Source organism: Sylvia atricapilla, chromosome 10 (genome assembly GCF_009819655.1).
Source record: "Sylvia atricapilla isolate bSylAtr1 chromosome 10, bSylAtr1.pri, whole genome shotgun sequence".
Classification (NCBI taxonomy): domain Eukaryota; kingdom Metazoa; phylum Chordata; class Aves; order Passeriformes; family Sylviidae; genus Sylvia; species Sylvia atricapilla.
The window spans coordinates 2,953,704-2,981,269 of record NC_089149.1 but is presented as its reverse complement, the minus strand read 5'-3'; positions in this window follow the sequence as shown (position 1 = coordinate 2,981,269).

Below are 27,566 nucleotides of genomic sequence, written 5' to 3'. Positions count from 1 at the left end.
TGTCCTCCAAAACCTAAGGAATATTTTTTTCCAGAGTAGATAAGAGCAATTTATTTTTATTTTTAACTAATAGTTCAGATTCAGTTAGAGGTTTGAAACAGAATTCCCTGGTGTTTCTACCCCTGGAAGAAACAGCAACAGGCTTCAGAGTGGATAATGACTTCGACTGTGGCAGATAAAGCAGCTCCTGACAAAATTCCCTGCCCATCCCACCAGGGAGCTTAAGCACACAAATGGAAATAGGAAAGCATGCAAATGCTGCATTCTCAGCCCTCCGAAGGTGATTTATTGCTCTTTTCCACGACAATGACACTTCCTCTGCTCAGTCTGGCAGTCGATGGTGGAGATCGTGGGCTCCTTTCTCACTGTCACTTGCCAGGGAGGTTTCTCCTGAGGTTTCTCTTTCCAACAAGACACCGTCAGATTTTCTGCACTTCAGAAGAAAAAAAAAAAAAAAGTGTGGTCTGGAAACTTGTTAAAAATCAAACCCAGAGAATCCTCCAAGAATCAAAACTTAGCAGGGCACAGAACAGTTTGAAGAAACTCCAAGCAGGAATTCAGGGTCCCATTAACTTTGCCGTGATCTTTCCATGAAATGTTAATTCCCACTGGGATGGAACGGGGAGTTAGACATTAAAAAGATGTGTTTTACACTGCACACATCCAGAAAATTGCTCTGTCCTAATTATCCCTGTGATTTGTTTCGTGTGATTTCCCAGTTCCTTTAATTTGCTTCCGAAAAGTACCTTGTGTGTCTATGTTTAACCTTTTCCAGCCAAAAGGAAAGTTACTTCAGCCAAAGGAGACATTCAGCAGGAGGAATTTCTTTTATTTCCTTTAACTTTGGAAGATGACTTGACATCTGAACAGTCTTTTTCTTGGAGCTTTTTTTTTTTTTTCTTAGAAAAGTACTTTTCAAGGACTCATAGCAAGTGGAAAAATACACAAAATATCACCAAACTCAATCCATTTCACAGCTACAGGATGGTAGAAAACACAGACACATCCAAAAACCTCACTGTGTGCAGAAAAAGAATGTGGGGAAAGACTTGCTTGATATTAAAGTCGCTTTGCAATAACCTCATTTGTCAAGTTTTAAATAACTTCTGAGACCTTTTGAGATTAAAAGCTCCAATCTCCCACTCTCCTGAACTTCCTCTTGAACACACTGGAAATGGATGGCACGTGCAGCGTTCTGATGACACCTGACTCAGGCATGGCAAACACAGCTGAATGATGGTTTTTTAGAACAATCAGATGTTTTATCTCTAGTTTTCCCTTCCTGCCTCAAGCCTTGCCTTTCCAGATTTTACCTAATAGCTGAACTTCAAACCCAAAATTATTGATCTTCCAAATGCTGGTGGAGGAGCTGCTGGCCTCCTGTGAAAATACAAAATGCCAACCTGCAACAAATTCAGTAAAGCCACTGAAGAGATGCAGCAAACAAGAAACTCTGGAGAGGTTTTATTTGCAGAGAAGCACCTTTACTCCAAAAAATTTTGTTCTGTTGTTCAGTTAGGGACTATGATCAGTATGAGGGATATTTTATCTGATCCTGCCTGAAATCAAACAGACTTTTTTCCCCTTAAGACTTTCTTTCCCTCAGGTGTGAGACTTCAGCTGTGCTACAGGAAAATAGCCCAGAGCAGCAGAATGAGGAAAATGCTGTGAAACATCAGAAAGTGTTGGAGCTGTGGAACAGTAGCAGGGAAGAATCAAATTCCTAAAATCAAGAAATGCTTAAAAAAGTAACAGGGTAACTTAAACACTTAAAAAAGTAACAGAAAAAAAGATGAAATTCTATGGATCTAGCAAGGAATCTCTTGGGAAGCAAGTGCTAAAAATAGGATGCTGCAGAGCAGTAGGAGGAGGTGACTGCAATTATTAAATAAATGTTGAGAAGAAATTGCCCGAACCAGAAATTCTACAAATTTAAAGTTGGGGATCTGATAGATTTGGCCCTAAAGAAATTATTATAATTTTGGAAAACAGTCTAAGGAATCTGCTGTACTTGTAGAACACTCCTGAGATAAAAGTTCAGTTCCTTTACCAGCTCTGTTCTACAAATTATTGTCATGACCAAAGCCGGAAAATCGAGGTCCCTTCCTTGAGCCCTCAAGTTCCACAACAATATCAGTGGAAATCCTGATGGGTTAAATCTCATCCATTTCCACTCAGTGAAAACAAATTGCTTTTTGATTGAAGAAATCACGCGGCCTAATTTATGCACATGAAGCTTCAAAGGAAGGAGCCTCGCACCAAAGGAGCTTGTCCAAGGTGTCACCCTTGAATTGCTGTGCTTAAAATCTGGTGTATTTAGTGACAAAAGGTCAAATATATGGGTGGGGAACACTCAGTGCTGATAAGTGCAGCAGCTGAAATATTAGTGCAGGTCCCAACCAACAGCACAAATCTGACTGGGAGCATCTTCTGCACGAGTTGTTCACTCAAGGAGAGGAATGGAAAAGAGCCCAGGGCACAAAAGAGGAGTGGTTTTTATTCAGGCTGGTTTGTGCCTCTGTTCTCTCACAGGCTGAATCATGTTTTGGGTCCATTTCTGATTGGGCTGAGGAGATTTTGGAAATATTTAGCAGTTTCAGTTTGTTTATTTATTTTTATATCTCTTTATTGATTTTCAGCTGCTGTGGTTTCCTTTCTTGAAGCCTCGTTATTCACCAGCTCTGTCACCAGCCCCTCAGTCTGCACATTCCAGTTGGTTGGTTTGAAAATGAGCTTGGTCATTTCAGGGCTGATGACAGCAGGCACCTCCTGCCAGACAGAATTCAGATTAAAAGTGAAAGGAAATCTGTCCTTCTCCAGCCTGATCTCCAGAATAAATGCTTCAGAATTCCTTTAATGATATGATGTTTCCTATGGAGACGCATCCATGTGGTTTCTGGTATTAAAAACTGCTCCTCAGTATTTAATTTTTTTAAAGAGAATATAAACTTTAATGCATTTCTTTTATCAGATAATAATCAAATTTTAACCACAACCAATTTTTTTTTCTTCTTTCTATTCTGTCTTAACATAGAACACCAGGTAAAAACCAATGACTATGCCTATCCCTTTCTATTTTTATCTAGGACACATCCCTTTCTTTTCTATTCCTGGTTAGAATTTTGTACATAAATGAAGTCTTAAATCTGAACCTTAGAAGATATCAGTGTATTTTTTGCTCCAAAGGATTATTAAGCTACTTTTATTAGCTGCCTAATTGGAAAGAGATCTTATTTTTATGCACTTCTGATATACTGTTTTTCCTCTCTGGATCATATCCCTATCTCTGTATAAGGATACAATTCACAACTGTTGAAAAATAATTATGTGCAGTAGTATAATTATTATAATTTCCAGCTAAATTGTGGAAGAGCAGGTAGTTCAAAGTGCATCTGTATTTAAATACGACTCTCAATTCTCTAACTGTTAAAATATTAAAATGATTCTGCTCTTTGCCGTTGGATTGTGGAGTTGATTTCTGTGGAGTCAGGAATTAAGTGATTATTGCAGCCATGCCTCACATGGATATTAGCCATAAACACTTACAAATGACAATGTGAGAGAGTTTTAAACTTTAAAATCTCCCATTACTTTCATCACATTCAATAAAATGTTTTATTCTTCCGTGATGTTTCATCAGGATGTGTGACTTCATTATCTCCGTGTTCCAGACACATCTTGAGAAGGGAATGTTTTAAATCATGCCAGTGATGAGTTTTTCTCATATTTTCCTTACTCCTTTCAACAGATTTCTCAATTTCCTAGTCCCAGAGGAAATTCTTGGAAAATAGTCTGGCAAGGAAGAATATCACAACTTTCTCTGGCAAAAATGGTGAGATGTTCCCTGAAGTACATGGAGCTGAAGCAGGTAGGACTAAATATACTGCAAATATTGTGTCCTCCCACACTCAGAATAATGCTGATGTTCACATTCTGGATGAAAACAAATTTGGACTTGAATAACCCTTGTGGGTTCCCTCCCACTCAAGATATTCCATGATTTTCATAATACTAAAAAATTCATTTACCAAAGTGAACAAAAGACTGAATCATTTCAGAAGAACTGTGTCATCAAATAGGATTTTATTTTTTATCATGACAAATCCTTTATTAGAATTTCTTTATTACATTATAAACTTTTCAATTTCTCAACTGTGTCCTTTCATTTGAAAGCGTGTTTATGAAATTATTTTTCATTTCTAGATTAAAAAAAAAATTAAAAGTCAAAAGAAGGTGTAAAAAAAGTTCAAATTGTTGAGGACTCCTTAAAGATCACCAGCTTTGACTGGAAGTTATCAGCTGGTTAGACAAGAAACAGAGCTTGATGGGACAAAAGTAAATTCCCAGAAGGCAGAGATGGGGTTAGAGGACAGAATTACCTTTAAGGAGTTTGTCTAAGTCAGAACTACATCAGTGGATGGATTGGGGTCAGGAGAGGAGTGATGTGGCACGACTGGCAATAGGAGCCCATTTAATTGAGATGACAGCTGTCCTCTGGTTGCTATTCCTTGAATAAATTATTTGGTTTGATTAGTTTTTCTCGGGCTGCAAGATGAGATGAGGCTTTATATTAATTCCGAGAACTCTCATTTATTTGTACTCCGATGACGACTCCTCTGTCCCAGCTGCAAATGCTTTCCAAGTCAATCTGGACATGTTTATTTACCTGAAAAATCTGCTTTTCTGCTGGGTTTTCAGCCTTCCAAAGAAGTAATTATTGTTTTAGGTCATGCTGCTGTGGTCTGTCTGATATATTCATGTGTTTGGCTCATATCTGCTCAGCTCTGGTTGTTCTTTGGTGGTGCTGACAGGAACAGGCACTGTTCAAACTCCCAAGGTTATTTGGGATGTGCTGATTTATTAAGTCAGGCTTTAACTGAAGTGGGTATTTTTACATCTTCCAAATATCCCTGAGCAAGGTGGGAATGAAATGATGGGAATTTATCGGAGCAGATGAAGATGATTGTTTACCTGCTGGAAAGGTGAAAAGAGCCCGGACTGGTGCTCAGAATTCTCAAAAAGGATTTGAATAAGCACAGGCAGCAGGGTAATGTCCTTGGAGGTTATTTCTGTTTCAGAGGAATCTTCCCATTCTGCATTGCCACCTGTGCCATCCCTCGTCTGACAAATTAAAAAGAAGCATCCCAGATATTTTAATAAAAAACCACGGAGTGCTGCCAATATTTTAAAGGACAAGGAGGTGCCACAGATTATTGAACTTCAGAGTAATGAATGACAACCCTAAAATATTTCAGCCTCTGAGATTGGTCAAACAGCACAATTCATCCCCTCAAAACCCAATCAATAAATGCAAAACAAAGTAAAAACGTATTTAAAAAATAATCACCAAGCTGTAACATGCTCGTAGGAGGAAGGATCAAAGAGCAAATAATATATTGTATATATTACAATATATAAATAAAATCTAATATAAATATATAATATGATATAATATAATATAATATAATATAACATAGTATAACCTGTTGTTTTGCTACTGAAAAGCTGAGCAAGAATGGACAAGAAAGTACCACGAAATAACTTTCTTCATCTGAAACTTTGCTATCAGTTTCCAAAAAGACACCACTAATCCTGACTCCTTGATATAATTCTGTTGACAGCTTTTATCCTATTCCCACGAAGCACTGAGTGATGTTGACTGAAAGGATTCAGGCATGTTTCCATTATTAATTTGGTGCAGTTTAATATGATAGCTTATAAAAACCTACTTCTGGATACAGAGTTTTCAACTTGCTTCCTTCCCCTGCAACCCTGTTAGAATCTGTTTTATGTGTCTTTTATTTGGGGAGATAAAACATTCCGTTTTCAATCAGTGGAATCTTCCCTTAATACACAATTGGCATCTGCTGACAGCTGTCATCTGCTTCATAATTAACAATGCAGACATTTACATGGCTTTATCTAAAGGAAACCAGTTTATTGTTTGATGTTCCAGATGAAAATTATTCTTGACTTCCCTTTCTCATCTTCAGGAGGAAACATGTTTTCTCCTGATGTTGGTGACACTGCTGGCGTGTGCTGGCTGTTCACTGATTTTTTAATTTCCAAAGTTTTGCCCTTTCATGTCACACTCCTTCCCCAGCTCTTGCTCTGCCTCCTTTTTTGCCCCAGAATTTCAGCCTCTGCTTGGCTCTCCAGACACTGGCACTGATCTGGAGATCTCTCTCAACAAACCTGATCCTTGAGTGAGTCGTGGCACAGAAGTGAAATCAGATTAATTTTCATTAATTTTTTTGTGTGTCTCACAGTGGGCAACACTTGCTGTGCTGCTGAATTGTAGCTGAAAAGCAGAATTTACACTGAACACCAGGAACTGGAGCTAGGAAAGATCTTTGGATCCATCTTGTCTGTTGTTTTACCTTTGAATGTCACCCCTCATCTGTTCTTCTCCTTGTGTCTCATCTTTCCCTGTTCCAGGAATTCCAGTGTTTCTCTTCCTGGTAGAATCGGGTCTGGTGGTTTCCTGCTGACATTTGTTTTCTTGGAACGAACCACCTTGGTTTTGAACATCTGAGAATTGTCATATTTGCTGCTTTATGGTGACTTTTTCACAAGTTTCCAGCTTCCCCTTCTCCAGGGCAAGGCAAGAAGATGAACATTTCTCTGCTGGACCCTAAAATCAATCTCAGTGACTGTGAACACAACTAAACTTTGATTTTATTCCAGCAGGAAAACCCCAAAAACCTCTCCTGATCCAAAAGGACTTTCTAATTAATCATAAAATCCTTTTTCCTATGTTTCCTTTAAGTAAGTGCCAGACACTCAAATCAATCAAGAAAAAGAAAACCTGTGCTTCTTATTGCCACGGTGCAGATCTCCATCTAAAAAAAGTGAACTAATCTTTCTTGGATTGCCAAATAACCACTGGCTGCTACCAGTAATAGCAGAATTTATTTATTTTTTTAAAAATTTATTTTAGCAGTATTACCCCAGTATTTGAACTTCACTACAGCAAATGATAAAAGGTTAAAATGCTCCTAAACTCTTCCTGGTTCTTGGCATGAAATTTCCTGTGCCCTCAGAGGCCATGTAAGGGTTTTGATGTAAATATTAGAAATCTCCGTTGATTATTTTCAAAATAGGAACTGGAAATATTTTCTGCTTAAAAAATGTGCCACAGGTTGGAATTCTTTGATGAAAATCCTTCATTTGGCAAGGTGCAAGGTGGTGGCTTCTGGCTTGCAGAGGGAGAGGAAATTTTGCTGTAAAAGGGAAAAAAATGGAGGTGGCAGAAGATGGTGATTGTTGGGGATGAATGTGCAAACTGAGAATTCAAACCCAAAAGAAATATTTTTGCCATGGGAATTGCACCTTTGTCGTTTCCTTTCCTGCTTTGGAATGGTGATTACGGTTAGGGCATGAAACATTCTGAGTAACATTTATTATATAAAGGATGTTTTTGAGGTTATAAAGTGGTGAACAAGCTGCAGTTTAATGGGAAGGATAATTAAAGCTGCATCAAATGTTCGAGGGGAGTTTTAACCTTGTTTTGTTTGTTTTAGGACTGTTTTTTCCTCTTTATTTCTGTAAAGGAAGCTGAAATCCCCACTTTATAAAGCAGTTCTGAATAATTTATATAATGAGCTGATGGAAACAAAAAATGGAATTTGTAACTCCCTGCTATTTTATTTTCAAGGAGAAGAGAAGAGTTACATGAAAAAATTAACTGCAAAAAAGAAAGCTAATGGGATTTGGTGTAAAACGTGTTTCTTGAAAAGTATTAATAGGAGAACAATTTGATTACATAGAAAATCCATTGCTGTTGAACATTTAGTGCACATTTCCAGGTAAAACCTGGTTTTAGCAGGCATTTGCTGAGTGTTTGGAACTCTCTGCTTCCTCCAACAGACATGAAACCCTCTTCCTGCCTGCAGGGCTGACGTGGAGCCCTCAGTTAAAGAATCTTTTCCTCCAGTCAGTGCCTGGTGACTTTGGTGTAGGGTTGGGAGCTCTCTTGTCTTGCTAATTTTTGTCCCACGTGTGTTTATGTGCCACAATTCATTTTCTATCCCCCCCAAAAAATATCTACTTTAAAAAATCCATTTCATTTCCAAAAAATCTGCTTTGAACACAACTTTGACTCTCTTAAAAACAATGAAGAATTCAGGTGAGTTTGCCCAGCCCCAGCATCCCTCCTGCATCCTGGTGAGGTTTTCCCTGCCATGAACCCTCCCAAGCCAACACTTCACTCTGAATTTTATCTCTCTGCCCACTGCACACCTCTGCTTTATCCTATTTGCTGCACAACACTCGCTGGAGATAAATATAGTGCAAGCATACATTGGATTTCCTGCGGATGACACAGTTTGGGGGTGACCTTCAGCTCTCCTGTAATCTCATTGCAGGGAGTTTCTGGCGCTGAAATTACAGAATTGGGTGAATTACGCTGAGCTGTGGAGGCCTGGAGATAACAACAGACCAAAGGTGTGAATTCATCCCCCTCCTTTGCAATCTCTTTGCTCTTTCCAACATCAGCCCAGGGCATCAGAGGGGCACAAGGGCAGGTTCAAGGCACCTGGGGAGGCTTTGTCACCTTTACACCTAAAAATGTGTCATAGTAACAAGGGAAGGTTTGATTCCAGACCAGCTTTGATGTGTTTAAGCTGAGATCAGAGAACATTTACTGCTGAAGATGTGGTTCTGAGGGAGAGGGGGTTTTAATCCTGCAGCCTGCTAACGGCAGGGCTTTCTGCAGAAATGACAGCACGGGATAAATCTCACCCCTGTTTTGCTCAGATAGCTGGTTGTGAGCTCCCACTGCACTCCAAGGTGTGTTTTCAGGTGGAATTTCAGGTGAAATTTGAAGTGGAGAGGTGTGGGGTCAAATAAGGATGTCACTAAGGTGATAACGTAATTGAGAGAATAAAGAATAGAGAATTTGAATAGAGACTAGAGAATGGAGAATTTGAATAGAGATTGCAGGGTTTGATCCCACTTGTAATTTAGCCAGGAGAGATTCCTTGCAATTCCATTCTCACAGTGACAATTTTTTTTAATTAAATGTGGGCAGAACTTTATGCTGCCACCAAAAAAAAAAAAAAAAAAAAAAAAAAAAAAAAAGAAGAAAGTGAAGAATGTGATGCTGGAGAAGAACACCTTCAGTGCAGATCCACTCAAGATCTGACTTCTGGCAGTGACAGAGTGTCTGCAGTGTCAGTATTAGAAATACCAGCATTTAAAAACATGTGATAAATAACATGTGATGTATATGCGAACTTAACAACTCCTTATTGCTCAATTACACTGAATCCCATGTCGATGCCTAAAGTTTTCTCTTTCCTGTATTTCCTGTTCTGTGGTGCCCAGGGGTGAGCTCTGAGCTCACAGTCAGTGTCACTCAGCTCTGCACACAGCAGGGACACAAAACAAATCCTTCTCCTGCTGCACACCAAGGACAACTTTCAGCCCCAAAGCACAAACAAGGGTGGGCTGGAGGGAGGGACAAGAAGGATGGGACTGTCACTAGATGGACACGAAGAACCACACTCACCCAGTCAGGTTGTGAGAACAAAAAAGAAGGAAGTTTAGTTGGGATTTTTACTTATATAGGTTTTGGAGTTTGATCAGAGATTGGGCAATGAGGTTGATACCTCTTTGACCCCACTGGTCAAACTAGAATTCTATTAATTTGTCCTTCCCCCAGGAAGGAATGCAGGAGTTTTCAAAACATATAATTTTTGTTTATGTTAGAATGTGTAAGAACTCCAGTGCAAAAATGTAAAACATCAGAAGGCTGAAAAAATCAGGACAACATGGGACTTTACAGCCTGAAGCTGTAATTGGACAGTTAAACCTCAAAATGCAAATGGACCAAAACTTATAAAAGTGTGAGACCTTGTGACCAGTCAGCTGTTTTGTGACCATTTTGTGTCCATTTTGTGACCATTTCGTGACCATTTTGGGTCCACCTTGGGTGCAGCCTTGGTCAGGCTCTTGTCTTGCCCAAGGTAGACCCCTAAAGGCCTTTTAATAAATCTCTGCTTTATTCTCCAGCTCTGCCCAGTCTCTGCTCCAGCTCAGCCTTCCCAAGGCATCAATTTGATTTAAGGAGAGAGAGGAAATCCAGAGCAGAAAAAGGCAGAGAGCAGCAGGGGCTGGGACAGGACACAAACCTCACTCAGCCTGGACAGTGAGCAGGGAGTGGGGCCATGGTCACCCCTGGCTCTTCCCAACTTGAGAGAGGGAATTCTGCTGAGGGAGACAAGAGAAACTCACTGAAAGAAGGAAAATTCTTTTATTCTGTACTGATTTTCGTGGGGTAAAATAACCTACCATTAAAACCCAGCAGGCTGCTAGGTGTGTAACTGGAATTTTTGCACAAAACCCAGCAAGTTTTGCAAGATCTGGCTGGAAAACAAAATGCTGAAAGTACCAGCTGAAAAATAAAACCTCTTACTGTGCTGTTTGGGTCCTTCCAGCAGAAGTTTTCCTGGGTTTAAATGTTCCATCACGCTGACCTCATTATTAAGTGGCAGAGCAACACTCATCTTTTCCATAAAAATAATTTTTTGAATCATTTGCAGCCCCTTTATGTGTCAGAGTGACTCAGAGAGGTGCAATTTACTCCAGACAGAGGACAATTCATGGAGGGCTTTCTACAAAATATTGTTTTTCTACAAAACATTGTTTTCCTGACAGTTTGAACCTTCGCATGCTGCACTCTTCTGCTGATGTTGCAAAAGTAATTTCCTCCTTTAGGTTGCCTTTATATTAAATATTGAGTTTGTTGGTTAATAAGGGGCATAATTCAGTTCTGTGCCATTGGTAATTCCATCCTGATGATGTGAGTTATGCCAAATTTCTTGATTATTTTTATGTTTTTTAAATTCTTCTCTGAAGGCAGAATGCAAAACAGAGAAAACATGCAGCTGGTTTATTTGAACTCCCCACTCCTTTGACATTAAATAATGACATTACTCAAGAAGCTGTTCAGGAATCCATAAAATTAGCATTATTGAGCACAAATATGGTATCTTATAAATCAGCAATTATTAAGGAGCTCTTTGGTGATACAGAGAAGACGAGTTCCTCAGAGAAGTCCCTGATTACAGCAGACAGGCAGAGCAATATTCTTAAAATTACTGTCTAATCATATGGATTTTCCCAGCTGGCATATTGGAAAACACCTGTGTTTTAAACTTCAGAAAGTTTTCAAAACACCTGAATGTAACTTTCACCCCTCAGTGCCATCCTTGCTGCTCTGGAGAGTCTGCAGGTTTGGCTCCACAAACCTTTTGGTGGGAAAAGCATCTGGAAGTAAAATCGTTCATCTGGAGTGGGGGAAAGAGCATAAATTCATTTTTTGGGTCTGATTTTATCTGCACTGAGCATTTCCTCCTCTCACAGGTGGATTTTAGTGGCTTGTTTTCAGCTCTTCAGCTGAGGATCCCTCTCAGTCCTCTGGGTTAGTCCACTTGGCAGCAGAGTCATTTTTTTAAGAGGGGCTGTTTGAGAATTCCCAAATCAAGACTTCATAATCAGACTTTTAAAGTATTTATTACTCTGATTATCCTTCAGTTCTGTCAGCACAAGTTCATTTCAGCTGGAAATAACAAGGGATGAAGATGGAGAAAAAGATTCATGACTGTGAAATTGTAAATATGTTTGAATTTCCATCTAGCCTCCATAACTCTCACAATTTTGGGGGGAATCAGGTTCTAAGAACACATGAAGGGCATTAGTGACAATTTCACTACTTTTCCATCAGTTTATTAATGACAATTTTGGGAAGCTCCTCTGACTGTCTTCAGAGGATGTCACCCAGTGCAGCTCTATTGTTTCAGTGGATTTATAATGGCCACCTGAATATCCCTTTAAGTCTTTTCAGGAATCCTAAATTGAGATTAAGAAAGTATTTTGAACCTTTATGAATTTATGGGGTGATTCCTATTGTCATGCCATTTGAAAAAAAAAAAAAAAAAAAGCGAACAAAAACTTGGGCAGAATTTTTATTATTTAGGATTGTGCTGCAAGCACTCAATAAAAAGGCAGTGGATGTATTATAGCCCTTTCTCTCACTTTTTATCTTGCAGTGCTAAAGGCTTTGTGTAAAATGCAATTCTCAAGTTGTATCAGGATAGAGGAGCCCAAATATCAGCACGTTCAGCTGGCTGGAAAAGCCAAAAAGAGACAGAACTTTGTTTTCTGCAGCGTTTTCACAACCTGTGAAATTAATTTCTGAGGGAATCTTGGAACTCAGATATTCCCATGAACAGTAATATATATATATATATATATATATATATATATTTAACAAAGGACAAATCACTCATAATTTGAGTTCAGGCCGTTTGGAGTGTGAAGGATGTGCACAATCAGATCTCCTGCCTTGTCCTGTGACCTGCAACACCCATCCCTGCACAAACCCATCCCAGAACCTGTGAGACTGTGGCCTTTTGGAAATGCATGTTAAATTTTCCTTAATTCTCTTTTCACAGCCTTTAGGGTGCCTGGGTTATGTTTTTTGAGCTTCACTCTTAATAACTCTTAGCAGGTTGTTGCAACCACTCATAAAAAGCTGTGCAAATCACACATGAATAACCTTTGAAGAAGTCTGCCTCTGAATTAGATGCCAGATTCAAGATGGGGATGTTTAATACAAGAGCAGTGCTGGCCAGGATTTCTGAGTCTCATTTTAACTCGAGGAAGTTGGTTTAAAAAATAAAGAAGAATCCTGTTCTACTCCCAGTTAATCAGAGGGACTGGTTTCCCTTCATTTTCTCCATCCATCTGATTTCTTCATGGCCAACTTGCAGCGCAGAGGGTTTTAGTGTTGGTAAACAAAGTAATGAATGAGACAAATAAAAGGAACCCTGGGCTGGGTTATTTCAATATCTCCTGGGGTAAGGCTCCTGATTCATTCCCAGAGCCTTTTTTGGGTTGCTGGACCTTTTAAATTCAGTGCTGTGTGCTCCTCTCTGTTCATTTGGAAGGAATGGTGTTTGATTTTGTTATTTCACATGGTAATGCGTGTCACTCGATCATTTTCCTTGGCCCTCACAGATTACATATTACTCTGCATTTTCTTTGATTTGCTGGCACACATCAACATGCAGGAGTTGCTGGATTAAATATAAATGGAGTGTGCCTGCTTGGCAGCCCACTTCCAGGGAATTGATGGCTAAATGTGAATCACAGCACCCTGGGAAGGCTACAAAATATGTGCAAGGCTGAGGAGCTGAAATGTGCTCTGCATGTGGTGCTCTCACAGCTCTCCCTGTAGGTCACCGAGCTTTTTTTCAGGTATATTGGCACAAATATCCAGCCAAGTCCTCCCGAGCTCATCAGCAGATTTATTTGTGTGCCTGCAACTGCAGCCCAGAAGCAGCTGTGCATGATTCCACCAGCCCTGAATAAAATGCAAGTTGTGTCGTGGTATGACAGTGTCAGCACGAGCTTCATCTCTGACAGAAAACCCATTTGGGTGCCCAAAAAAATTAAAAATCTCTGGCTAAACAGCCTAGAGGGAAACCAGGCCCTTCTGCCTGCTCTGCTCTCAGGAGATGCTTTAGTCTAAAACTGGCTCCTGTCTGTAGGTACCTTCCCAGGGGAAGCAGTCAGAGTACATTAAACTTGTGCTTAGGTGTTTTTTAGCCCCCAGGCAGGGATTCAGCAGGAATTAATTGGCTTTGGTGAGCTGCAGCCACGGAGGATCAAAGCTGGTTGATGGTAAAGTATTAATGCAGCACTTGTACCTTGGGTTGTTCCCTGTTAGTGCAGCAGCAGTGTGGGTTTAGAAGGAGCTAATCCCTTGTAGGAAATAAATGTGATGCCTTATTTGCCAGCATTTGGAATGGTAGGGGATGGATGAATATTTGCTGGAGCAGGAAAACAGGTGCACTGCATATTTAGAGGTTTTTTCCCCTCTGGAGAAAAAATATAGGGGAAAAAAAAAAAAAAGAAAATAAAAAGGAGTTCTACTGAATATTGGTGAATAGAAAAAAAAAAAAATACAAGGAGAAAATATTCTCCAGGCAGGACTGCTGGCATCCTCTGCATGGTGCTGACAAGAGATCCAGCAAGTCCCAAATTCCCATGGAGTGCAGGAGAGTCTCCATGGGTGGGGTCACTGAGCTCTCCCTGCCCGTGGGCTCCTTTCCTGGGAGGAGAAATCCATGTTCACATCCTGCTGCATCCAGGAGGGCCAGAGGCTGTGCTCAGCCTGCAGAGCACTCGAATTCTGGGACCTACCTCACGCTCTCAGAGCATTGTGGTTGTTTCTTCCCCAGAGGACTGTGGTTTGTGTGGTTTTTCCCCCAAAAAAATTGTTCCTGGGCTCATTGCTCCGTGAGTTATCACCAGATCCCTCAATTTAGGGACAGCTGGCAGGGCAGTGAATCTCTTTGGGGTTGTCACCCTCACACCCCTCTTGGCACATCATCTGTACCCATAATTCAGATTTCTGCTCCCCCAGTCCTCTGTGACACAGGACCAGCTGCTGCCAGCCCTTCCACACGTGGAATCTCTGCCACACTGAGATTAAAACATTAACCCTCCAACTCTGTGGTGCCCTTTTTGGGATGGTATCCACAGCTTGCAGGGCTCATTTAGGATATCCTCTTCCAAAGCTGCCTTCTTTATAGGTTTGAGAGAAAAACATCCTCATCCTCAGAGTCTTGTTGGAGTCCAGGGCATTCTTTTGGACAACCTGGAAGGTCACAGAGCTCGGCAGAGAGGACTGGGACCCGATTAAGAGGGTTTGAGATCTGTACAAGAGGGTTTAACCCTGGCCAGGGGGGTCTGGGGTCTGTCCAGGGGGTTGCCTGTCACAGAGCCCAGGAGGACACAGCCTTTGATCCCAGTCCCTGGAAAAAACTTCCAGCACTGAGAGAAGAATTCCAAGTCACAAAGGTGTGACAGACAGTGGTGTAGTGTGTCACAGGGTGGAAAATTTTGGGTTTTAGAATATAGGTACAGAGGGACAAATGCAGGGTTTAGGGCAGTGCCCTGGGTTGTTGTTCTCCCCTGGCCTCCATCTCCTGCTGTGACGTGGCACAAAGCAGTTTCAGGGGCTGGGGCAGAGCAGAGGTGACCCTGTCAGTGCAGGTGACAGGTGTTGGCACATCACTGTCCATAAGACACAGGGAATTCTCTGGACAAGAGGACAGGGAGCTCCCATCGAGGGGGAGCCGTCCTGTGTCCCAGCAGAGAACACCTCGGCCGGGCACAGAGAACTCTGTGAGAGAAGAGTTCATAAACAACGAGAGAAACCGAGAAAAAACAAGACCTTGAAGACTTTGTTTCATTCTCATGTCTGGCTCAGGGCCTTCAGAGGGCAAAAGACTCTCTCCAACCACCATCTGAATCTCGGGTGGGCAGAAAACCAAACCTGAGAAGTCTCTTCTTTTTTTTTTAATTCAGTGCTGGAGAGCTGGGGACCATCTCTGCTCCACAAGTCATCCTCTTACTTTCCCTTTATGTTCCTATTTGTTTTCTAATTTAAGATGAGGCAGTGCTGGCATTTTCCTGGCTGGAGTTTGTGATCCTTGGGTGTTTGTAGTAGTCTATAGAAGTTCACTGGAAATTGTTAAGGGCTGCTGTTTTTTACAGCTTTGGAAGGGCTTTATCAGACACGCAGCACACTAATGTTAACCCTTCAAAATGTTCTCAGAATGCACAGAGAGAAGTAACTTCAGCTTCACTCTTTGCTTCAGTGAAATTCTAAGTGTTTGGCAAAAAGAAAAAAAAAATCTGTTTTTTTTCCTGACAAGCGTTTTGCCTCAATTGGAAAATAGCTTCAGTTAATCCATTTTCCTCACACTGAATTTTGCCATCTGAAATGCTGTTGGAGGAAAAGAAGATGATCAACAGAAAATCTCTCCTGCTGCAGTTGAGTCCTGCCCACTTTGCCTGGCAGAAAGGAAACATTTTTAAATAGTTCAGCAAAACAACATTTTTTTTACACTATCAGGATGGGATAAAAAGGAAATTACCTTTTTATTTATTTAAAATAACTCAGACCTGGTCCATGACCATGGAAATCAATGAAAAAGCTCCAGGTGTTATGTAAAGGTTTAGGTTCAATCCACCAGTGAGCAATAAATTCATCACACAAACATTTTGTTGGTCTTGTGCTGCATTTTGGGACTGCAGGTGTGTGTTACCAACCAAGTAAAGAGAATATTTGCCTTTAAATTGATATTTCCATTCTGCATCCCAGAACTCTCACAATTAACAGGATTTTTCCTTCCCTTTGTTGTCATTGTTGTTGTTTGGTTTGGTTTTGGGTTTTTTTGATGAAGTGATTTTCAAGTTGGGTCAAACCAGAGGAATGTGGATACAAATGGGCTCTTTGATTGCAAACAGCTCCACAGCTTTTGCATAAAAAATGTTTGACTTCAGTTTTGCAAGCTCAAGACAAATGGCTGAGCATTAAAAGTGTCACTGCCAAAGCCACCAGGGACAAAGGAGGTGACCTGGAGCATGACCTGCCTTGGGGGAGCACCAGCCTTTCACCTCTTCTGACTCAGTGCTGGTGCACAGGAATTCTAGGAAAATCCATGGCTCTTTTCTTTCAAAAAATAGATTTTTCTAGAAAGCAGTTTTCTGGAAGATCTCAAGGAAAATGCAGATGCTGATGGGAGGTGTGTTGAAACAGAATCCAGTCTTTTATTTTCCTCTTTTTCTTTTCCCTTTTCCCTTTTTCCTTTCCCTTTTTTCTTTTTCCTCTTCCTTTTCTTTTATTTTTATTACTACCTCAGCTTGGATTCTTGTACTCATCCTTTGTCCCTTTTTGCTGTCCTTTCTTGCAGTTTTCAAGGACAGACTCTATTTCATTCTCATCCCTCTTATTTTCAGGTCACTGAAATGAAAAAAAAAAAGGCTCCAGTCTTCAGCAAAGGTCTTGCAAATTTCCTGAGTATATTCCTGAGTATATTCCTGAGTATATATATTTTCCAAAGTTTTCTAGGAATACCCACTCGCTCTTGCCCATCCTGTGCACTTGGTTGTGGCTCAAAGATGTCCAAATTGGGCTTTTTCTGAGAGCTTCAAAAATTGTCCTGGACTTGGTTCAGGCATTTTCTTCTACCAGGAATAATTAGGGGAAAAACAAGTGAAACAAACAGGAGGTTACAGAGGGCCAACATTAGAACCAAATAAGCCGTTCATGTTGCTTTTTTAACAATTGCCCTTCTGCTCATTTGTCACAGCATCACATCAATCCCTGAGGCTTCTGCCAAGAACTCAGCCTCTTATTGAGGTTTAATGTGTGTTATCATTCGAGCTTGGCTTAGAGTGATTCTTACATAATTATGAGCCAAATAACTTTTATTTTGACTTTTTTTTATCATTATTTAGAGATGCCCCAGGCCGTGCAGCACGTCCCTGTGAAAATGTGGCAGGCACCAAAGTCAATGACTAAAATGACTAAAATGACTGTACTTTGCATAATGCCAGCAGTCAAAGCCCTTAAAAGCTCAGTAATACAAAACATTAATGGCTGGACTTTTTCAGGCATCTCAGCTCCTTTAGCAGCTGTAATATTATTTGCTTCTGTTCATAGCAAATTAGATATGCAATAAGTAGGGGTAAGAGGCAGATTTAGAGAATACTGAAAAGGCCTGGAAAAGATTATTCACAACAGCAATTAGGTATGGCTGAAACTTGGGGCATTTTTTGGCTTTGTAAACAGATTTTTTTATTTTTTTTTCTAGAAGTTAATTCAGGCCAAACACTTTATTTCAGACTGCTGATGTTCACAGCTCACAGCCAGAGGAGTTCTCATGATATTCCAGGCAATGGGAATCTGTGATTTGGGAAGGATTGATGAGTACCAGGGCCTGATCTACACCACCATTTCCCTCCTGCTCTGGCCAAGGTGGTTTGTGCTTTCCTGCTCTGGCCATGGTGGTTTATGCTTTCCTGCTGTGAAAAACGAGTTAAACTCTCTTGAAAAAAACTTATAAGTTTAATAAAAAAATAAAAATAAACAATTTAGGAGCCAGAGAAGCAAAAGTTTCAGCTGGGGTGCCTCAGCAGAAATCACGCCTTTACTTTTTCAAATTCTATGTTTTAAGGATGGCTGTGTTAAACATTCAATAGATCCTAATGCAGGATTCAAACATTCTCTTTGGGTTTCATCTGTTTCAGTTCCCCCCCTGATCATTTTATCTGGTAGGTCCATATGTAGGTGGCTCCACTTTGTCTGGTGACATGGGTCTCATAAATTGTTCTCCTGAAGTTTTTTGGTTATCTTCATTTGGATAAGAAACAGAAATTCAGCAGTCTTTGTGCAGGAATGTAGGGTGACCCTCCATACCTTCTGGTTTGATCAGTTTAGATATCACAAAGAGAAAAAAACCTAGTCTTTTTACTGTTAACATCATGTTACAATCAGAAAATATACATTTATCAGCTTTCTAAACTCTATTAATAAAAGATAATACAGTACAATTATACCTATAGAATTCATTTTAATATTTGTAAAAAGCCAGCTACATAATATGCATTTATAACGATTTACTGCCCTTGCCATGGTGGTTTGTGTTTTTCTGCCCTCACTTTGGCAAAATCCCCCTTTGGCAAAATCAGGCTCCATTCTGGTGATGTTTTGGGTTTTCTGACCCAGCTCCAGTCGGTTCAGCTCGTGCTGTTGGGACATTTGTTCTGCAGAATTGTTGACGTGGGCATGGGGATGGCAGCCTCTGTGAACAGCCCTGCTTTAGGCACAGAACTGTGGCTGCTTTGCAAGTTTTCTGAACTAAATCTCAAAAAAAAAAAATAAATCCTGAAATGTCTTCATGGGATGTTCTTTTCACCATAAATCAGGGACAGAGTCTAATCTTTTCTGTCTCTCAGCCCTGTGTTATGTTTATTAAATCTCTTCCCGAAGTGTGACAGAGATTGAGGGCTGGGTTCTCACTGACACAAACCCCAACCATCCTCAGGGGTAATTAGGGAGGCTGAAGTCAGAGAGGCCACAGTGACTTGCAGGATCAGGTTCTGACTCCTTTCTTAAAATCCTCTGTTGCTTTTGATATGGATTGGCTGGCTAAACTCAGCACTGCTTAATTCAAAAATGGGCAGTTGTCACCCTGGGCTTTCATTTCTTGCCTCCTTTTGTTTTGAAAGCAGTCGAAGGAGCGGTGTGAGTGTATAATGGTGTGATAAATCACTCAATTTACATTTGGCAGAATAAAATTAGCATTGCCATTACTTCATAACAGGCCATGGCTATGACTATGGAATTGATTTCAGAGTCAGGCTGATCCATTACAATTTTGTTAATATTGAATTTTAAATAGGATGATGAATTGCTAATCAATGAAGTTAAAGAAACAACTTAGGGGGAAAAAAACCCCTACTGTTTACTTTATAAATTGTGTGTCATTTAGTGTGACACTTTCCTGGGCTTCCATATTTGGAACTCCATATTTGCAATATTCCAGCTGCATCGGGGCCATTTGTGCAATTCAGGGGACAGCCTTTGTTGGACCAAATGAGAAATTTTTCACTCATTTATACTCACTATAAACTTCCACCATTTTTGGTGCGTTAAGGGCTTGCTCTGAAAAGTGCTGTCGTGCTGTTTCATAACCTAAAGGAACCACTCTAAAAACAAATGGAAGGAAACTTTGCTCAATTCCTTCCTTGTGCAAAATACCATTTGTTTCTCTTAGCTGTGTGTAGTTCTTGCTCTAACCTATAGATAGAGTTTAGATTTATGAATTTATCCAAAACCTGAATCTTCAGGCAAAGATCTTAGTAAAGTTTATGAAGGTCAGAGCTTCAAAAAAAAATTCCATATAAATGAAGATAATATTCTTCTTTGGGATAAAAAATCTTACAAGTACCTGGAAATCACACAAATTTGGGGGTGTGTGCCTAACTATGAGGGAATTAATTCTATCCTGTGACTCCTTCTTTCTGCTGGACTTATTTTTTGGGTGTGGGGATTTTTTTTTCTGCAGTTAAACTGAGGCAGGTAAAAAGACAGGCAGATACACTGCCATATATCCCCCTTTCCTAGTGTCTAACAAAGAGCCTTCCAGACCCTTTAATGAGAGCTCAGGGCAGTAGATCATCTGGCCTTTACACCTCAAAAGATGACCAGGCAACCCTTCTAAATTATTTTTTTTCTGTCAGGAAGGTGTGGAGCAGCGCTTGAGGAGCAGTGGATGAAATAACTCATCCTTGGCACACGGAGTGTCAGGATCAATAGATACAACATCTTCTGCGACTGGAAACTGTAAACAGAGAAATAAATACTTCTTGTGCAGTTTGAATTTATTCATTTGTCATTGTTTCTACTTTCCCTCCACTGCCTGTGGAAGTGTTAAACCTCAGTGTAACCAATTAAATCGGGGCTGTGCTAACAAATCTCTCCCTTTGGGTTGCTCTCCAGTAGAGGTTGCTTCTTTATTAAAAAAATCCCAATAAATTACTGCAGGAGAGTCGAGCATAAATTTCAGCATGATGAAAGCATGGGAATATCAGGAGAGATAATTCTTTAAGATTTTATTTAGAGCTACAGAAATTCTGCTGTCCCAGTCCGCCCAAGTCACTCCCGGTGCCACGCGTGTCACATTCTGTGCTTCTCTCCACAGAAAATCCCAACCTTCAGCATCACAGGGATTATTTGATTATTAAAAGAGTTCTTTTAGCAGCAGATCCAGGAATTCAGCCCGGCATTTTGGGTCATTCCAACTCTGCAAAGATTTCCCAGTGAAACTCTGCTGCACCTTTGTCATGCAGGGGATGAGTGAGGTTTTTCTGTGGTTTTCTCACAATGTTCAGTCCCTGCTCTCTGCTCGGGGTTTAATTAGCAGATGTCTACAAGGGTATTAGTGACAGGGCAGCAGGAGTGGCTTCAAACTGGAAGGGAGTCACAGGAACAGGAAATTTATGTCTGCCCCATCTCTGGAAGAGCCCAAGGCCAGGTTGGACAGGGCTTGGAGCAGCCTGGGACAGTGGAAGTTGGAATTAGGAGGTTTTGGAAGTTCCTTCTAACCCAAACCATTCCATGATTCTATAAGTCTATATTTGGGAAGGATCAACAGATTTGAATTTGCTGTTCCCAGAAATTGGTAGTTTTGCCTTTTTCTGACTCTTTTTTCCAGCAGTTGCTCTCTGCACACGGAGCGCTCGCAGCTCTCTAGCATTGTGTCATGGAGGAATTGGCTGAAGATACACTCAAAAAAAATGCACTTGAAGTTCTTTTCTATTGTGCAACATGGAGTGAGAGATCTGCTGAGGAATGGGAATATATGAACCTTTGCTCCTGGAGGTGCAGACCTGCAGGACCAGCCTGTTTTCACAGTGACATTTAGGGATTTGCATTGCTGGTCTTGCACCTGAAGAGAAAATGGACACAGAAATGGGAGCTATGGGTACGATAATGATTTCCAACCTTCATCTGAGAAAAATGTTTTTAGGAATGTTTCCTTACAAAGTACAGATTGTGTATATAGAAAATGGACCATTCAATTTTTGCTAAATATATCATCTGAAAAACTGGTGACTTCACGAAGGGAGCAGAGGATTATGGATAGAGACACTTTTTATTCTGCTTTGAGGAAATAATTCTTTCATTTGCTAAGTGTTTTTTTACTGTAGTAAAGATGTCCAGCACTACTGAACTGCAGTGAATTATACCTGGAATTTCATAAACTGTAGCTGTTGTCAAAGTCTCGTTTGTACGAGTTGTACCACTCAATATTTTTCCCATTGATTGCAGCAGTATTTCAGATGAGTCTCCAGGGGAAATAGAGCAACTTCTTTTTGCTCAGAAAGTCATCGAAATCAGGCAGCTTATGATCTTTATCAGCAGAAATTATTTGCATTTCTTTTGCTGCAGCCTCAGAGAGAGGGAAGAGGGGACAGAGAATGAAGCAGAAGAGGAGTGGAGGTGTTTGGCAGAGGTTCCAAAGCAGAGCCTGAGGTGTATTTATGGTTATAATTTTGCACAGATCACTTGGTGCTCTAACACCGTGCTACCCATCACAACATAAATCACACTTTAATTTTAACCTTTGCAATTCATCAATAGTTTCAATATCAAATATAATTCGGCAGTGACACTATTGGTTTACAGGTAAGTGGAATAAGAATGGAGGAGACTCAGTAATGGATTAGCTGGCCTGTCAGCAGAGGCAGAAAGATTCATGTTGTCCTCTCTATGTTTCTATCACATGCACAAAGCTATAAATAACAGCAACAGCTAATCAGACACAAGAAAGATATATGCTGCCATTGAAAATCAGTTATTTCTGCCATCTGAGCTCCAAAAGTTTAACCACTGAAAAAGAATCCGTTTAATGAAACAGCATTTTGCTGCTTGTTTTGCAAGCCATATATATGTAAAGGCTTTTTCTTTTAAAGATTTAAAAGAATTGTTTCCTTTGGTCATGGTATAGTAGTTCTGCTTCTGAATAAGTGCTTATACAAGTCCAGAAAACTAGCAATGTTTAGGCAAAAAAATTGCCAAACAATTATTTTTTTCCCTTGAACATGATAAGACTGAAATTCAGCTTTTTTTTTTTTTTTTTTTTTTTTTTTTTTTTTTTTTTTTTTTTTTTTTTTTTTTTTTTTCCTAATAAAATTTAAAATCCAAAGTTTGTCTTCTGTGGGGTTTCTTAGTCTAAACTCTTCACTCTGATTCTGGAATTTAGAAAAATGTCTGACTTCTGAGACTTCCAAGTGTGCAACATCTCCCTGAACACACTCCTCCACTCTTAACTCAGGAATTCAGTGGGATGAACAGGGCACTAAATCTGCTTTTTGATGGTGGTGATGGAACACGGCCCTGCAGAGGCTGATGAAACAGATATTTTGCAGTTATTAAAAATGTAACCAGAGGTAACCTGATTTAACCCCAAAGTCAGCCCTTCACTAAGAGACAGAGTGGATCAGATGACCTGAAAAGGTCTTTTCCTAAATGATTCTGTGTGGTGATCTGTGGTGAAAAGTTTCATATTATCTCTACTTTTTCCTCTCCATTTAGCCTAAACCTGTGGGTTTATTTAATCACAGCCAAAGAAAGCACAAATGCCCTTGAAGGTTGTGCTGGGGATGAAAAGTCCTTAATACTCAAGAGTTTAACTCCTCCTTGCCCTCGTTCACTCTGCTGAATGAATTATTTCCATCATACTGGATTCCCTTGCAGAACTACTCATTCAGAGCTCATAACAATCTCCTTGGTGGTAAATTTCATACCCAGGGTATTGACACGTGCATTCTGTTCAGTTTATGGTTGGTGGTGTAACGTCAATACCTGGGATGGAAATGGCTGTGACAAACGGTGTGTCTGTGAGGGAGCCTCCTTCTCTCCCCTTCCTCCCCCCAGGGATTCCTCTGGTGCCTCAAGTTTTATCCCCCATGTGTTTCATGTTCTGTGGTGCCCAGGGCTCAGCTCTGAGCTCACAGTCAGTGTCACTCAGCTCTGCACACAGCAGGGACACAAAACAAATCCTTCTCCTGCTGCACACCAAGGACAACTTTCAGCCCCAAAGCACAAACAAGGGTGGACTGGAGGAGGGACAAGAAGGATGGGACCTCACAGCCTGGGGCTGGAATGGGACAATTCAACCCCAAAATGCCAATGGACCCAAACTTATAAAAGTGTGAGACCTTGTCCTGTTTATCCATTTTATGACCATTTTTGTCCATTTTGTGTCCATTTGGTGACCATTTTGTGTCCACCTTGGGTGTAGCCCTGGCCACGCTCTGCCCTGCCCAAGGTGGATCCTAAAGGCCTTTTAATAAATCTCTACTTTATTCTCCAGCTCTGCCCAGTCTCTGTTCCAGCTCAGCCTTCTCAAGGCCTCCCTGGGACAGGCTGAAGCTCTTCAGCAGCACTGACACCCCTCCCTCAAAGAGCTTCAGGTATTTCAGGGAAGTGGTTGGGAATGTTCCAGTGCTGAGTGTGGGATCCAGATCTGCACTGAGGAGATCTCAGAGTGTGAGCACTGCAAGGTGCAGGGTGAGACAGAACCTCCCTCTGATCAAAGGGGTGTGAACACTCCATATAGTTCTGTTTCACCTGGTGTCACCTCCAGGGAGCTGCTGAGAAAACTTTTATTTTATAGGAATCTAGTCTTGGTGAGAAGTTTGGGCTGTTGGGTTCTTCTGAGGGAGAAGTTGATGCCTTGAGTTTGGAGTCTTTTGGATTTTATTTCAACATATATTTAATTGATAGACTTGGGCTGCTCTAAAAAAAAATGTTACCTTTTAGGAAATTCAGTCTCCTGAAAGTGCTTAGTTGTGTCTGGAGTACTAAGGGTGTGTACTGGACAAAGAAAATGAAAGGAATCCTTTAAAGACCTGCTACTCTTGTAGGATGATATCACATGCAATTTGTCATATATTGCATATTTTCATTTAATCAAAATTTCCTCCCTCCCTCCCTGTCTCCCTCCATTTCTTCCTTCCTCCCTCCCCCCTTCCTTCCTTCCTTCCTTCCTTCCGCCCTTCCTACCTTCCTTCCTTCCTTCCTTCCTTCCTTCCTTCCTTCCTTCCTTCCTTCCTTCCTTCCTTCCTTCCTCTCTCTTTTCTAGTAAAATTAATCCAGTCCTAGATGTCCATAAATATTGCAAAAAAAAGTCAAGTTAAATAAAAAATCAGTCTCCTATATGAGGATTATACTTAAAATTTGGGACTCTGAATCTAGAGAACTGAAAAAGACATGCTGTCAACATGGCTTTTGCATTTTCCAGTGGTTTGTGTCATGTCACAGAATTAGCCCAGATATTTCCTGCTTTTCCTGCTGAAAAACTTATTCTGAGGAGTTCTGTGTGATATTTCTGGTCTAAAGTGAGATGTAATTCTGAAGGCAAACTGTTTCAGTGCCATTGCCAACAATCATAACATCAGATAGCAATGTGGATCAAAAAGGAGTCTGAATTCAGATGTAATTCCAGGTGAAATGATCTGCTATCAAATACTTCATCCTCATTCGGGGGTTGGAGTGTAAAAATGTAAAAAATGCAGCAGTTATGGGTTTCTCAACCCCAGGGTTTTTTCGCATACAGGATGCACCCTACAGACCCTGCTGGCACCTGGAGGGAGGGGAAAGCACAGGCACAGGGGGTGGAATGGTGACAGGACGAGTGCTCAGGCATGTGGAGCCTCGTCGTCTTTACAGCAGCCAAACGTGACTGAAATGGACTTTCACTGAGGGCCTCAGGTGTGATTTTTAACCTTCAGTGCTCTCTGGACAAATCACTGCTTATGACAGGCTTCATTACTGCTGGAAGCCTGGCCAGAAGCAGGAGGGGGGAAAGGAGAAGTGCTTTTTATCATTTCTTTGGAGAAACACTCGCCACACAAGGCAGTAATTGTACATCACTTTTCTGTGACACCTTATGGAAAAGAGAAAAGGCATTAGAGACTCAGGTAAAGAGACTAATCTTGTTGAAACATTCCATTCAAGCTAACAGCTTGTGTTAGAGCAATACCATACTTTGTGCTCAGGGAAGCAGTTTAGTCCGTGACTGGTGTGCGAGAGTTGGACCGTGGAAATTTGAGTGCAGGACCTCCTCCAGCACTTGGTGTTGTGATTCTCACTGAAGGTAATCAAGGAAAACCTCATCCATATTCCCGAGTTAGGTACCACAATGCTCAGTGGGAGAGATCTTGGGTAGGGCTTACTGGTAAAACACAAATAAAATTGCATTTCGGGACCTGAATTTCAATGTGAAGTATTCTCTTAGCTAAAAAGAGATCAAAATGATCCCCAGAACGTATTCTGAATATTCATGGGCTGGTGGAGGTACTGCAGTGTGAGCAGTCTGCGGGGCTGGGACAGCTGTCACTTCTATTGTAAGGTGGTTTGTTGTTCAAAAACCCTTCACTAAAGGCAGGAAAGATGCTGATTGTTCTGGAATGACTCCAGTGCCAACCACTTCATATTGTTCAGCAGTGAGATTACCAACTCCTACACCTCTCTCTTTTGAAAAAGTCACTGAATTCATCTGTGCTTCAAAAGACCAGACCATAAATACCAGCGCCTTGGATAAAGTCAATGCATCACTTCCCTGTCGTGTCCCACAGCATCCAAAGGTTTGGTTGGAAATGGTTTTGATGGCAATGCCAGTCTCTCAGCTCCAGGGAAGAAGTGTAGATCTTGTCAAGGCATTGTAAAGAAGGAGTAAGAAGTTACTGATTGTATGGGGAAAAGATGGTTTATGTGTTCCATTATTTCTCCTCGACTTGCAATTGCAGTTTTTTAATTGCTTCTCTTTGTTCTTTGGATCACCATTGTTATCTGGAACTGTATTTGTTTTTGTCATATCTCGAGATCAGCCCTCAAGAGCACCTCAAGGATCCCTTTTTCCTTCCCAGCCACCAGCCATCATTCCCTGGTCCTGTCAGGGTGTGTCTCTCCACAGGCTACAAAAGTGTCATTGCCCCTGAGCAGTGACAGCAGATATTAACCCCAATCAGGAAAACCCTGGTAGTAGCTCTCAGTATTCTGTAGTTCATTTTCGTTACTGATGGCTGTGGAAAGAACTGTGTGCTGAATTCAAATGGAAAAGGCTGCTGCCATGTTCCCCAGCACCTTATCAGCAATCACTACCCAGGCTTGTAAAACATTAAATCACTGGTGAAGGGTGGGAGATTAATAAGGGGTGTTTTAATCTTCTCCTCACTCACTGCAGCACAAACAACATGATGTACAAAGGTGAAGGAAGGGAGGAAACTGAAGGGTTTTTTTCCCCCCTGAGCTGCTGGTAAATCCATCACTCCCTGAAAAGAAACTTCAGCAGTGTCACTGATAGCCCAAAAAGGCCCTGACAGATTCACATCAGCCACGTGCAGATTCCTGCTGGAATCCAGCTGCCAGATGGATCATGCCAACAGTTTTCACGGGTTCCCCCTGCCAAGCACCCCAAAGCTCAGTCCCTGCAGCCTCCAAGGGGTGCAGAGCAGGACTAAGCAAGCTGAGAGTTCCCACACCAGGACTAACACACAATTTCACCTCCTGCTCCATAGGAAATGTCTTTGGCCCTTCAATCAGCACAGCCAAAGCTCTGCAGATCAACACAAAGCTCTGCCAAGTGACACATTCAAAGCCCTGCTTGGGCTGTGGAAGAGTGGGGTCTAATTATTCCATGTACACTATTTCTAATATTTGATTCATAAGGCTTCTGGATGTTCAAAAATCTGGTTGGAACCATCCACCCAGTTGTTCCAGTGTCTGGTACTGGGAATTTTTAATTCGACTTTGGTAAGGACGGCTTTGCTGCAGACTTGCTTGGAGATGAAGGGAATATTCATACAGGTCAATATTCATCCCAGAGCTGGTAAATGGATGTTAAGCACTCCCTGAAGCTGAGCTGAAGCTCTCTGGCCCATCAGTTTGCTGGAGGCTTCACTAAAATTGACATTTCTGCCCTGTTTCAGTCTCATAATTGCAGTGGTACCTTCTGTGTTCCAGGACTGACTCTTCCACAGAGCTCTGCAGGAGCTGCCAGCAGAGCAGGGAACTTTTCCCAGGCCTTTGAAAGTAGTAAAACTTCTTTGTGTGCTTCTCTCCATCTCCCATCCTTGGTTTTCCGTCTTCCCAGAGCAGACAATCACTGCCATTAAGACAAAGCACTCGCTTT